Raw genomic sequence first — 11,210 nt, forward strand, 5'->3', positions numbered from 1 at the left:
TTATATATTTTAAATTGGATTTATAAATTTAGTAAATCTGAATTTATTTGTAAACATTTCAAATACCTAACAACCAGAACATTTCCAAACACTTAAACTATTCTAATAAGTATAATCAATTAAGCTTTAAAATACAGTGCATCTCAAGTTCTCATAAACATTCCAATATTGTTTACAAACCTAGTAAAATCACAACTATAAACCATTACTCAGTTACACTTTTTAAATTGGAATCATGAGGCTAATATATAATATTTTTTAATGCCAACTCCTCTTAAACATTATAAACCCTCAAAATGCCCAATATACACAGACTATTGCTAAACCTAATAGAAAAGTATTAATATTTAATTTGAACCCTTCCCAATGTCAACAGACACCTACTCATGGAGGAAATAACGAAGTTGAACTAAACAAGTTGCGGTTTTCATCTCAGCGGACTGAAGCGAGACAGCAGATTTTGCTATGGACACAAGACCCAGTTTTCCTGGTGACACTCACAGACACGTTGAACTATCACAACAGGAACTCCATGCTTGTAGAGGGGGTTGGAATCTCTAGGGTTCAAGTTATTCCAACGCCTAAGTCTCCCGTCTGGTCTGAGTCCCTAACTCCTTACCCCCAGATTGCTTCGCTTTATTTGTTGCTTGATTCTGTTCAAAATCCCCCCAAGTATGTCCTATCCCCATATATACTTTCTGTCTAGTGGGACCTCATCTCTGAGCTATTTAATGACACCTAGTTGGAGTCTGTGTTTCTCTAATGGCTTTGTTTAACTCCACACTCAGAATGCAAGCGTGCTGGAAACTGACTTGGGGCCCGGAAGTCATTTACTGCCTCTGGGCCATGCTAAGGCAGCAGATAGCCCAAACAGTGTCCCTTGGAGAGGGGCATGGGTCTCTTCTAGGCTCAAATTTCCCAAAAACTGTCTTGGCTGTTGCGACCTCCCCAGGGCTCTACATGGGGGAGGGGCAGGGGCTCTTTAAGAACCGCAAAATCCGTATTTCCTTCCATGGCTCTTCTCTGACCTTCTTCACCATAGCTTTTCACCCCGGGAGTATCTGCACGGTGTGCGGGGTGAGTGGGATCACTTACGGAACTCAAATTGGACCTCAGCAATTTGAAATGATGGAATTTCATAGGCTTTTGGAGTATTGCATCAATATGCTTAGACATGAATGCTAAAATTTGAATGTTGAAAATTTTTTAGATGTGTTCATTCATTCTTTTTTTTAAAAAGCTCTATTGAAATATAAATTACGTACCATACAATTTACCCATTTAAAGTGTATGATTTAATGGTTTTTAATATATTGACAAATATGTGCAACCATCATCACAGTCAATTTCAGAACAATTTCATTCCTTACAGAGAAATCCCATACCCTTTGGCTATCACATCCCTATCCTCCCACCACTGGTGCTACAGAACCACTGATCTACTTTCTGTCTCTATAGATTTGGCCCATTCTGAACATTTTATATAAATGGAATCATATATGGTCTTTTGCGACTGGCTTCTTTCACACAGCATAATGATTTCAAGGTTCATCCATGCACACTGGGTGCGGTGGCTTGCACCTATACTCCCAGTTACTCAGGACGCTGAGGTGGCAAGATCCCTTGAACCCAGGAGTTGGAGGCTGCAGTGAGCTATAATTGTGCCACTGCACTCCAGCCTGGGTGACAGAGACTCTGTCTCCAAAAAAGAAAAAAACAAAACAAAACAAAATAACAAAAAAACACACAAAAAAACAAAGTTCATCCATGCTGTAGAATGTACAGTACTTCATTCCTTTTTATGGCCGAATAATATCCCACGGTATGGATATATTATATTTTGCTTATCTCTTCATCCATTGATGGGCATTTGGGTTGTTTCCACCTTTTGACTACCATGCATAGTGCTGCTACGAACATTTAAGTTTTACTTCTTAAAAATTATTATCATAGCCATCCTAGGGGGTGTGAAGTGGTATCTCATTGTGGTTTTGATTTGCATTTCTCTAATGACTAATGATGTTGGGCATCTTTGCAGGTGCTTGTTGGTCATTCATATATCTTTGGAAAAATGTCTGCTCAAGTCTTCTGCCCACTTTCTAATTGTGCTATTTGACTTTCTGTGTCAAGTGGCATGTATTCTTTCAGTTAACATTTTCTGAGCACCAATTGTGTGCCAGGCATGGGGCTGTGGCACTTGGGAGGAGGAATACAAAGATAAATAAGGTAAGATCCCTGTCTCGAAGCTGCCTTCATTGCCATGTGAAGAGTAAGTGCCCCTCGCAAAGGACCCCCGGCAGTATGAGAGCTCCGTGTGGGGAAGGAGATGGTGCCTCTAGCCGGCCAGTTCTGGGGCCCAGGGAAGAGTAAGGCCTGAGCCGGGCTGAGGGAAATGGGGGTGAGTGAACGTGGCAGCCAGTGTTGGAGGTGGGAAGGCAGTGGGAATGCCTGGCCAGAGCCCAGGAGTCTCCAGGGAGGTAGTGAATCCAGGAGGGTGCCAAGAGTGGAGGTGGGGGAAGGCACATAAGTAGAGGAAAATGCATGAATGAGATGATACACAATTAAAAATTGACAAACAGCTGTGCGTGGTGTCCCAGCTGCTTGGGAGGCTGAGGCAGGAGGATCGCTTGAGCTCAGGAGTTCAAGGCTGTAGTGTGCGATGATCACACCTGTGAATAGGTAAAGCTGAGAGAGAGAGAGAGAGATGAGTGGGAAGTTTCACCTGATGACTGTTAAGTGCCTAGAACCTCAGTAACAACCTGGCAAGAAGTAGATGCAGCAACAAGTGGGTTGTGCTGACTTGTGGCTGGGCTGCTATTACTCAGCTACATGAATGTGGCTGAGAAAAGGTGGCGCAAAGACCTTGAAGTTCAGAGGTGTCCTATTTCCCACTGGGGAGTGTCTGCATGAACACCTGGGCTGGTTTGCAGGCTCAGGATTGTTGGTGGCTTCACTCTTTGCCCCCAGGGTCTTTGCTCAGCTTCTCTGGAGCCATGGCCAGCTCTGCTGGCTTCCTTTGAGCCAGTTCCCCAGCAGCACCTCAGCCTCGTGGTTTCTCAGCAAACCTCAGGTCATCTACTACAGAGGCGAAGGGACAGAAGACTTCTGGGAACAGTCAGTCTGGCTTCCTTGCTTTCTGCCCCAGGCCAGTCAGAGAGCTAGTTCCCAAAAGGGTAAACACTGTCCTTAGCTGTGGCAGGAGGACAGGTGTGAAGTACAATATCTCATGTGTCCTGAATGCCTACAGGGTGGCAAGCCCTCCAAGGAGGAAGGAAAACACAATTCAGCCCTGATTCAAGGAGAGCACCTGGTGCACCCAGGATCGAACACTGTGAAGCATAAAAACTGCATTCCCAGGGTTGCTCAGATCTGAGTGCCCTTCAGTACGGGGGGCATTAATGGTGTTACTGGGAACAATCTTTGGCTGTGGAGTGCATTTCTAGTAGCATCTCCTGAGACTAACATTCCAAGGGAGATGCTTGGGGAAATGGTGCTATATGGCCTCCTGTACCCTCTTGACATCCTGTCTGGGCGCTCCTGGGAGTGGTCAGGGGAGCTGAAAAGCCATAGTAAGCCAGGACAGGCATTGCCAGGTCACTTGGAAGGTGCATGTGTCAGAAGTCTTTGTACTGTTCATAGATTAATTACTGCATCCAAATATTTTGGCCTTTGGTGCCCTGAAAACAGGGGACCTGCCTGTCCTGGTCTCCTTTGTGTCCTCAGTGCCCAGCATGTGGCATCAGCTCATACTGTTTGTCCTGTGATTTCTTCCTCTCTTATCATAGGCAAGGATGACATTGGGTTAGGAGACCATCTGCTACCACCACTTATAGACGGAAACCCGCCTTCTCAATAGTGGCTCCAAAGGCCAGGTCATGCTAGTCATTTTTTATACATTTTGGGAAAATACATATAAAATGTACCATATCTTGATCATTTTTAAGTGTGCAGTTGAGTAAAGTATATTTACACTGTTGTGCAACTAATCTCTGGAACTTTTTTCATCTTGCAAAACTGAAACTCTATACCCATTAAACAATAACTCCCCACTCCTCCCTCCCACCAGTTCTTGGCAACCACCATTTTACTTGCTGTCTCCATGGTGTTGACTACTCTGAGTACTTCATATACGCAGAATCATACAATACCTGTCCTTTTGTGACTTAATTCACTTAGTACCGTGAATATTCACTTAGTATCTTCAGGCTTCATCCCTATTGTGGTATGTGTCAGAATTTCCTTCCTGTCAAAGGCGAGCAATGTTCTGCCTTGTGTATGTGCCACATTTTGCTTAGCCATTCACCCACCAATGGATTCATGTGTTGCTTCCACCTTTTGTATTGTGAATAGTGCTGCTGTAAATACGGGTGCACAAACGATCTCTTCAAGCATCGGCTTTCAATTCTTTGGAGTATATACACAGAAGTGGAATTCAGCAATTTCATATGGAAATTCTATTTTTAATTTTGTGGGGAGCTGCCACACTGTTTTCCGCAGGGGCTGCACCATCTTGCATTCCCCCCAAGAGTGCACAAGGGTTCTAGTCTTTTAAATAGCTGCTTTTCTAAGAGTAGAGTGTTTCCTAAACGTATTTCATTTGAAGCTGGAAATACGGACTCTTTGTTTCTTTTTGATCTTCTGGCTTCTCAAATTTTCCAGTGTGTAAATAGTTTGATTGCAAAGGAATCTGATTTTACACACTTGATACAATAAAAAAATACTAGAAACTCCAAGGATGATTAAAAAAATCTACTTTAGCCTGCAAGCCTCCATAGCCAGGGAGAGCAAAGTAGACTGGCCTAGGGAATCCTGCAATTTTGTGCATTTTTCTCTAGTCCACTAGGACCTCACCCCTTCCTTGTCAGCTGATATTTAACTGAGCTTCAAAGTTACTAAATTTCTTTTTCTCATACATGAAATACTACTTCTTTCCTTTTAAGATAAATCATTTCGCACTGACGTTTCCTCATGGAGAATAAGCCAGAATTACCCAAATTGCACAAAATTCTTATTCTGTGGCTCATGAGCTAAAACCTGGAGGTGTGAATGAAACACGTTCCCAAAAGCTCAGTCTCAGAGAGGGAAATCTGGCGGATCCCTCTTCTCCAGAATGTACTCGCGTTCCCTGTTGCATCTGCAGCAGGTAAGGACAAATGCTTCCTGGGCTTTCAGCTGGCTGTGAGCAGGTCTTTAGGGACAGACCCCAGGCAGTGGTGGAGCAGGAAGTCGGAGCAGCTGGAGGAACTGTGGTTAAGGGATCTCCCCCGGGGCCGCAGCTTTTGCTCCATCTAGTTCCTTCCGTGACAGCCATATTCATTTCTTCATTCCCTGGCCAGGCTCTGCGTTCCCGGCTCTCAGCCTGCAGGAATGCTGAGGGCAGTGGATCGGGCTCCAGAGTTGTCCGGAGAAAAGCATCTCAGGTCCACTTCCAGGGGTGTTTCAAAGACTCTTCATCATCCTGCAGTAAATCCCAGAAAATCTGACAAGGCCAGGCCATCGCCAAAGTCAAGAGAAAATAAAAGGCAGCTTCTGTACCGTAGGGACTTCTATTTATTCATTCCCCCTCCCTACCGAAAGGATAAGCTTTCCATTGTCACTTGAAGCCAGAAAATAGTGTTTATAGGGGTCGGATGGAAGTTCTCTTTCTTTGCATCTGCTTCAATATTTGTCCTTTTCAGAACCTGGCTAACTTTTGTTTTTCGCTGTGAACTTCCCAAGACTGGCCAGATATTTTGAGGGCTTGGGGGGACTCTGTCTCCCCGTTTGATTTTGGTAGCAGCAGTGTCTGGGGGGCTGCCTTACACACTCTTCTGGTCATCTAACCTTTTGCATACAGGTGAGGTTGATCAGGGCAAAAAGGCTCAAAGGACATGTAAATAGTCGATGCCTTTGTCCTTGGAGCTCATTTAGGAGCAACAGAGCAGCGAAAATAACAAATGCTTTAGTGCACAGAAGACTTGGGAAAGCCCCTTTCTTGGGTAAGGCGGAAGTTAACGTATTCCTACTTCACAGACGAGATGACCACCAGGTATGTGAGGGGCATACAGGGTCATGTAGGTGAGCATTTATTGAGCATCTACTGTGTGCTTGGGTCCATGTGAGGTGTGAGGGGGACTAGGACTACTGAGATCAATGAATAGGACACTTGTCCTCAGATATGCAAATAACTAGTTGCAACACAGTAGGTACTCGTGGTATAAGGAAAAATATATTTGATCTTTGTCCCTAATTCCTGGCATAGAGCTCCTAAAGCCCTCGGAATTTCCGGAGTGATGGGAGTGTCTTTTGTTATTCATAACGAGCCTGAGTTTATGCTAATGAGGTGGCACAGTCTGGGCCTTTAGAGAGTTTCAAGGGAGGGGCTAGAATTTTCAACACCCCCTCCCCCATCTCTGGAGAGAGAAGAAGGGACAGAGATTGAGTTCATTCACCAATGGCCAATGATTTGATCAATCATGTCTGCGTAATAAAGCTTCAATAGAAACTCTGGAACAACGAGGTTTGGAGAGTTTCCAGGTTGGTGAACAGGTGGAGGTGCTGGGAGGGTGGCCCCCCCACCGCCCCCCAGGCATGGAAGCTCTGTACCTTCCCACATGCCTTGCTCTATGCAGTGCTTCGCCTGGCCGTTCACGTGTATCCTGTTATAATAAACTGTAATTGTTAGTGCCGTATAGTGTTTTCCTGAGTTCTGGGTCATTCTAGCACATTATCAAACTTGAGTGGGGGTCGTGGGAACTCCTGATTTTGTAGACAGCCAGCCAGGCAGATGTGCGTGTAGCCTGGGGACCCCATTTGTGGCGGCATCTGAAGTGGGGACAGTCTTGTGGGATTGAGACCTAATTTGTGGGGTCTGTGCTTACTCCAGAAAAGTGTCAGAATTGGATTGAATTACCGGATACCCAGTTGGTGTCAGAAAACTGCGAATTGTTGCTAGAAACACAAAACAGTCCTGTAAAGAGGGACTCTGATACGGGCCCTGTCATTACACCCCCATCATTATTGTTAGGCTGAACCAGATGAAGTTGCCTTTTTGGGGGCTGTGCACAGTGGCTCACACCTGTAATCCCAGCACTTTGGGAGGCTGAGGTGGGAGGATTGCTTGAGCCCAGAAGTTCGAAACCAGCCTGGGGAACATAATGAGACTTGGTCTCTACCAACAAACAACAACAACTAAACAGAAATTAGCCATGCACGGTGGTGTGCACCTGTAGTCCTAACTACTCAAGAGGCTGAGTGGGGGAGGATCACCTGAGCCCAGAAGCTTGAGGTTACAGTGAGCTATGACTGTGCCACTGTATTCAAGCCTGGGTGACAGAGTGGGACCCTGTCCTAAGAAAAAATTTAAAAATGTAAAGAAAAAGAAAAAAATTTCCTTTTTTGTAGGTCAAAACAGTTGAGTAACAGTAATTTCACGAGATTCAAACTAATATAATCTATTGAACACTCCCAACGTATAGCAGGCACGGTACTTAGCACTTTATATGTATTCTTTCATATTCCTCACATTTTTTTCCTCATTTAATTATCTCATTTAATCCACAATATTCTTGACATAGGTATTGTTATTATTCACAGTTAACACGCGAGGAGATTGAGACTGACGTAGGTGAAGACAAAGGCCCATGACCTCTGGCGAGGGAGGGGCACAGCTGGATTTGAGCTCAGGCCGAGTGCGCTCCTTTGCCATGGCTGCTGTAACAAAGTATCGCAATCTGCCTGGTTTAAAGTAACAGAAATCTCTGCTCTCCCATTTCTAGAGGCTAGAAGTCTGAAATCAAGGTGTCAGCAGGTTGCTTCCTTCTTGGAGGCTCTCGCAGACTGTTCCATGCCTCTCTCCTGGCTTCTGGTCCTTGAGACAATTCCTTGGTGTTCCTTGGCTTGTGGCTACTTCGGTCCAGTCTTTGCCTGTCGCTACACGGCATCTTCTCACTGTGTGTTTCTGTGTCTCTTCCTATAAGGACACCAGTGACTGGAGTCAGGGCCCACACTAATCCAATATGATCTCATCTTGATTACATTTGCAAAGACCCTATTTCTGAATAAGGACACGTTACAGGTACTGGCCTTAGTTAGGACTTCAACATATCTTTTGCGGGGGACATGATCCAAACCCACAACACTATGCAAATCTACAGCTGCAGGATACTGTGCTGTTCACACTCGGAGTTTGCCTGTGTCTGGCAGGACCCCACCTGCTCATTGGCCCCCTGGGCCACTCAGGCCCTAGATAAGCTGGGCTGGCCGGGGAGACGGCCAGGCCACGTGCAGGCGGAGGGCTGGGATGGAGGAGCCAGGCTCCGGTTCCTCCCTGGGACCACCCAGGAGGTATGGGCAAGGCAAGGGGGCATTTTTCATGGCTGCTATGCACGCACCTCTCTCCCAGCAGCATGGTTTCAATCACCTTGACAGGAAAACCTCAAACTTAGAATCCGGGCTGAAGATGCTTTGTTTTTCTTGCTAATCAATTAATTCTCTTGCTTTTTGCTGGTGGTAAGAAAGGTTTCAACAATCACAGCTCAAAAACCTGTGAGGAGTTCCCGGAAGATATTGTGTGAGTTCTCTACAGCAACGGAGCAAGTTAAATGAGAACTAATTACTAAGTGAGCAGGATTCTTTGGACTATGTGGCTGCACATTCTCGATTTTTTTTTCTCCAAAAGATAGATGCGTTATGAAACACGTGCTTTGAAACAGCTATTGTAACATAAGGTAGGAACTGAAAGCCCGAGAAAGAGTCATAATAAATCGTAGCTAGACTGTGGGCACTTGCTCTGCTCTGCTTTGCCATTTACCAGGAGAGCCAGGGGCGCCCTGGGATGTCCACTTTGACCTGGGACCTGCCCCCGGAGCAGTTCTTGGCCTGCAGTGAGTTTAGCCTTTCTGGGACCAGATAAGAGCTCCACTCTTTGAGCAGACTGATAGAAGCTGGTTCTGTCTCATCTGTTTGGCACATAAAAATGGTTCATTTGAACTAACATGTATCCATTGGTGAAACTTGAAATGCATTTTATTTTTCCCCAGGGTTCTTATGAAACATTGCCTGTGCATTAAAGCAAGTCATACTTCAGAGGCCAAGCAAACAAAATTGCCAAAGAACAACAGTTTCCAGGTTTCACTTAGGAAGAAATTTTCCTTTGGTAGTTGTAACAATGGATTCAGTTACTAGAAACCCGAGTGCATGGTCAAAGACTCCATGTGCTATCTGTTAACACTGCCCTTCACCTTTTGGGCCTCTGCCCCAGGGCTGGCCGCACAGACTCTTTTTCTTGGGCCAGACTGAGTGTTCTTAAGTGTGACTCAGCCTGGGGATTAGGTCCAGGCAGAGGAGATAATTGTTTCTAGTCTGGTTTCTCTTTGGGAGGAGGAAGTTCCCTTCCTCCACCACCTTTTACAACTCCTGCCGCTGCTCCCTCACGGTCCCTGAGCTGTGCCCCCTGGATTTCTCCTCATTTTGTGCTTTCTCCTCCCAGTGTGGTTCACTTCACAGCTTCTGTGTAGGTGACTCCAGAATCCTAGCACCAACCTCTTTCCTGAGGACCAGAGCTAGGTGTCCACCTGTCGGCCCGTTACTGTCACCTGGCATCTCAAACGCAGCATTTCTAAATCAGATTCACTGTGATTCTGCTCTTCCCGCTCGAAACCACTTGGCTCATCTCAGGTGAAGGAAGAGCTGTCTTGCCCCATCTCACTGTCCCCGATCCCTTGCAGGCTCTTTCTCGTCACCTCCCAGTGGACAGTTGCATAAGCTTCCGTCCTACCTGGTCTCCCTGCTTCCTGCGTCTTGCAATTCTTTACAGCACCTTCATTGATCCTGTTAACTCACAACTCTGCTCATGTGGCTTTCTTGCTAAAAAACTTTTAAGGGCTCCCCTCTTCTGTACCAAATGAAGAACCCATTCCTCAGCAGGGAATGAAGGCCACTCTCAAGAGGAGCCCTCCATAGGGAACACATGCCATTCTCTGCCTATGTTCTGTGCGTTTCAGCCACAGTGAGCTTGATCTTCCTTGTTTGACCTCTGGGCCTTTCCTGACAATCTGTTCCCTGGAATGCCCAAACTCCCATTCCCAACCTCAACAGACACCTCTCCCTGAGCCCTGCCCGAGACCTCACCACCCTCTGAGGCTTCTTCTGTGGCACGTGCGCATAAATGTACACATATTTGTACTTGTGAGTCACCTGCAAGCTACTTGTGTCCCTTCGGCCTAGCAGATACCTGCCAGGTGTACCTGCTGAGCTGTGTGCGAATGCTGACCGCACGCGCCCTGGCCCCATGTCCAGCCACTTCTCAGCCATCACAGCCTCGCTCTCCCTACTCCTCTTTTTAATCAGACACAGGCAATACACTTGGCATGGAAAGAACCCCAACCCCACTAATTTTATATTTTGTTGGAGGCAAAAGCAAATTTCCAAGATTCAGGTCAACATCAATTTAGAATTATTTCTGCCAGTTGGAAAAGAAAACTTTGAAAAAGACATTAACTTGATTTTTTTTTTTAACTTGGGAAAAACTTGAAAGGTATAACCTTTCAAGGAAATAGGATACTTTCAAAACGCGCGCGCGCGCACACACACACACACACACACACACACACACACACACACACACACACACACGCCTGGCTTTCTGTAGTTCAATCCTGTGAAGCTAATCTAATCTTTTGTGACAGAGCAGCAGACCTGGTAGATCAAGGGGAAAACAATAGTTGGAATTTATCTTTGCCAGCTTCAAAACTTTTGATTCCTGGGTCCCACTCAATATGATTATCATTAAACTGGTTGAAAGGTTAGAGGGAGGGAGAGGCCAGTACTAGCTGGGGGGCAGAAGTGGTGCTCCCTAGGGGGACAGCCTGGATCCCAGTGGCACTGAACATTCGCATGAATGGGCCAGATGACAGAGAAGAGAACATATTCAAAGTCGGCATTGATGTTAAGGTGGGGGAGGGGGAAGATGTAGATAAACGACCAGTGAGAAAAGTAACCTTGGCAATCACGTAAGTGATTAACACAAGTATGCAGACTGGACTAGAAGAGACTTCGCGTTTAGAGAGAAACACCACCACACACACACAATCAGCAATGTAGCATTAACTAAGAATATGGTCCTGGGACGAAGAAATACAACATGTAGGAATCCCATAATTCTAAACTTGTACTAACTGTATCCCTTTCCAAATTCCACAGCTGAAGATGAGAAAGAGAATTTGGACGAC

This window comes from Propithecus coquereli, unplaced genomic scaffold (genome assembly GCF_000956105.1).
Source record: "Propithecus coquereli isolate 6110/MARCELLA unplaced genomic scaffold, Pcoq_1.0 Scaffold8, whole genome shotgun sequence".
Lineage (NCBI taxonomy): Eukaryota > Metazoa > Chordata > Mammalia > Primates > Indriidae > Propithecus > Propithecus coquereli.